Source organism: Eublepharis macularius, chromosome 9 (assembly GCF_028583425.1).
Source record: "Eublepharis macularius isolate TG4126 chromosome 9, MPM_Emac_v1.0, whole genome shotgun sequence".
NCBI lineage: Eukaryota > Metazoa > Chordata > Lepidosauria > Squamata > Eublepharidae > Eublepharis > Eublepharis macularius.
In genome coordinates, this window is record NC_072798.1 from 10,981,627 (window position 1) to 10,985,375 (window position 3,749).

General features: G+C 47.4%; 1 non-coding gene across 1 annotated transcript; it reads right to left on the minus strand.

Moving 5' to 3' along the window:
* Window positions 1-3,440: 3,440 nt before the first annotated feature.
* TRNAA-UGC (transfer RNA alanine (anticodon UGC)) lies at window positions 3,441-3,512 on the minus strand. Its single transcript has one exon. It is a non-coding gene; the product is annotated as a tRNA-Ala (tRNA).
* Window positions 3,513-3,749: the final 237 nt, after the last annotated feature.

Here is a 3,749-nt window from a genome sequence, read left to right on the forward strand (position 1 = left end):
TGCTGGGACAAAGAGAAGGATCACATGGGAGTGACCAGTTATACTCCATGCAACTAATATTAGCTCTCCACCCCTCCTCTAGTGTTGTAGCTATTGCTAATTCTTTCCTTTTAAAGCTACCAGAACATCTTCTTTCTGCCTTCTTTCTTTCTTGCATATCCACTAGGGCTTCAGCTACTTCTTTTCTTCCTGTCCATCTCCAAGTAAAGGCTGGAGATCTCCCAGAATTACAACTGATCTCCAGGTGACAGAAATCAGTTCTCCTGGAGAAAATGGCTGCCTTGAAAGATGGATTCCATGGCATTTGACTCAGAGTTCCCTACCCTCCCTAAACCCCACCCTCCTGTGGCTCCACGCCCCCAAATCTCCAGGAATTTCCCAACCCAAATCTGGAAACTCTACTTCAGCCTCAAATCTCCAAGAATTTCCGAACCCAAACCTGGTGACCCAAACACCAACTCTTTTGTTTCCCCTCCTCCCCCTTTCCTCCTTCACACATATACACCCTCCTCTGAATAGGAGAGTACCACAATATTGACTCTTCCCTCGCTTGCATCAAAGATGTGTCCCCCTGACATCAAAGCTCTTGCCGTCCTGCACCAAAATACACAGAGAGGTAACTGTGTATTTATCCTCCATCGAGGAAGTTGCATAGGGGTGGTGTGCTTTGAGGAAAAAGCATATTTCCCCACCTGCATACTGCAGACCTGCACTAAAATGTAATTCTGCTTGCATCTCAGGTCACAGGTCCTGAGAAAGATTTTCCTTTGCCAAAGACTCTGGACAGCTCTAGCCAATCAGATTAGACAGTACAGAATTGTGTAGGCCAATGGGCTGAGTGGATTGAAGACAGCTTCATAGGATAAAAATCCTTCAGAGCTTTTGCTTCCACAAGAATCTCCAACTTCAACATATGTTTTGCTTCAGGAAATCTTGAATACTTGGAATGCCCCCGAGAGTGTTATTCTCTTTCCCCTTACAATTTGTCTGATGTCTTGCCCACACAAGAGCTTCAAATTCTGTTTCATTTTTCAGTGTAGGTGAATATCGCTAGCAGTTTTAAAATTCCATCTCCCACCTCTGAACTGTTGGGGATGCTTTAGGCTTTTTCTGCATTGTGCAGCGGATTGGTCGGTAAGGCCCCTTCCAACTCTATGATTCTATGAACTGGTAGCAGGTGTATTATTATTGTTGTTGTTGTTGCTATTGTTATTGCTGTTGTTGTTATGCCTTTCTCACTGAGATCCAAGGGGATTACACAGGACAAGTGAAAGGACATTCACTGAGCAAAGTACAATGAACAACGGTTAGGACAGTCTGTGAAAGAGATAAAGCATAAAGCCAAACAGAGAGATGAAATCTTTCTGAAACCAAGCATAACTAAATTACATGGCATGTTTAGCAGCACAGAAACTCCCAAGTTGGTGCATGTCCGCCAATACTCAAGAGAGTAGCGTTATAGTCCCTGCCCTACCAATGTATCTCTCTGGGATACTTCTTACAATACAATCCTATAACCTGGGCCATTTTCACACGTCTTACCTGCCGCCAGAACATTGATTTCGTGCAAGAAGATGCAATTCTGGGCAAGAAGACGTGATTTGTCTTATGTTTTGCACAAAATTGTGTCTTTCTGGCACGATTTTGCACAAGAAGACGCTGTCTTCCGGGTGTTTTGCATGATATCCCGGCAGCAGGTAAGACATGTGAAAACGGCCCTGGGTAGAAAGCCCTTCTGAATAATCCAGTATTGCATAGTTTACGGAAAGCCAGGAGAGTGAGAGATTTCCTGATCTCAGTCAGGCCATTTTAGGCTGCATCCCCTTTTCAAAGGAATGAAGGGGTTAAAGCAGGATGAAATGGGATCTGGCCGTTTGAGATTTAGGCCGTTTCCACATGCCCTTAAAAGGACAGCCCACTCGTGGAACACTAGCAGCTTTCCCCCAGAAATCCAGACATCTCCATTTGCAAAGCGATTGCAGGTTAGTTGGCTTCTGATCTTTTCGCCACCTTTCCTGGGAATGCATTCTCCATGGTCACAGAAAGGCACCAAAAAAACCCCGGAAGCCAAAAGGCCCGAAAACGTTTTGGGAACAGACATCGCCAGTGTTCTGTGAGGGGGCTGTCCCTTTAAGGGCATGGGGAAACAGCCTTGGCCGTGTCAGGACTGTGCAGGAATTTGGGGGTTATCAGATTGGCGGAGCTGGACCTTCTTTTTGACCAGCTTCATCCTGTTTATTTGGAATGGGCTGTTAGCTTAAACAGACCTAATTTCAATCATGGAGGCCTTAACCATGTTGGTAGGTTAATACAATGCCTGCCAGCAATACATGCCATGGGGGGGGGGGGTTGTATGCTCCCCAATAGACCTCTGAAACTGTGAAGAGTTCTGAGGGCTTTTCCACGCCTGTTCTTTAGAAGCTCACTGTGTTATCTCTCCTTTGAAGTTAAACACTTTCACTTTAGCAGCCAACGGCCTTGGAGCCAGATGCAGCCATATGGAATCCTATCTGCCTTGAGAACAAGGATGGTTTCATTCCTCACTTGATATTGTTGCATATCATAGTCTACACTTTGCTACTTTTTGTCTCTGGCATTCGCGCCAGAATTTCACCAGGCTACTAACCTGGGGGGCGGGACTTTCCTCTATAACTAACCATGCTTTTCCTCCACATGTCACTTCTGCCAATTCCACTGTCTGATCAACCTGAACTGAGGGATCTCTACAGGGCCAGATCTAGGGTTGCAGGAGCCCAGGGCTACCCAAGTCTGTCCCCCTGCACACGCGCGCAATGTGCGCACTCCTGGTGCTGCGTGATGCCGTCATTTCTGTGACATCATCATGCAGGGGCGGAGCACCTCTGCATGATGACGTCATGATGCAGAGACAAATGGTGCAGGCAGCCTCCCCCCCTCCGCTCAGCTGCCTGCGCTGCCACCGGCGCGCTCCCAGCAGCTGGCAGCTGCACCCGGTGCCCCTTCTTTGGCGGCGCCGGGGGCAGACTACCCCCCCAGGCCCCCCGTTGATCCGGCCCTGGATGTCTAATAAATGTTACTTCAACCAAATCACCTGTGTGTTTGCTGTGAAGAACTAAGGGATCTAACTGCCAGGGACTGACACCAAGCAGGGAAATATGTTGAGCACCCTGAGGCATCTAAGGATGAAGGGAGTTTGCCCAAACCAGCTACTTACTGACTGTTTAGAAAGGGGTATGCAGGGAAGGGACTCCCTTGGTGCTAGGCTGCATCTTTCTGAATACTCAGCATCTCTCAGCCCAGATGTTTGTGCAGGTAATGAAATCACAGTGCACACACATTGCACATGAAGCTGCCTTATACTGAATCAGACCATTGGTCCACCAAGGTCAGTATTGTCTAAGATTGGCAGCAGCTCTCCAAGTAGAAGTCTTTCACATCATCTGCTGCCTGGTCCTTTCAGCAGGGGATGCTGGGGATTGAACCCAGGACCTTCTGCATGCAAAGCAGAGGCTCTTCCATTGAGCCACAGCCCCTCCCTAAGCATGACTTGGGTGAGTTTTCAACCAGGATGAGGCTGTCCATGGTCAAGCAACTTTCAAGGCTGCTTAGGCTTTATTCACATCACTTGGGAAGTGCAGGTGAATTAAGATTAAAACTTCATGGTGGGTCAGGATTTTTGAAACAAACCCCGTTTAACTCATGGATATGTGCCTCCTGTCTTCATTCTAGAGGTCTTTGGACAATACTCTCAGGAACCTGGAGAGTACAAT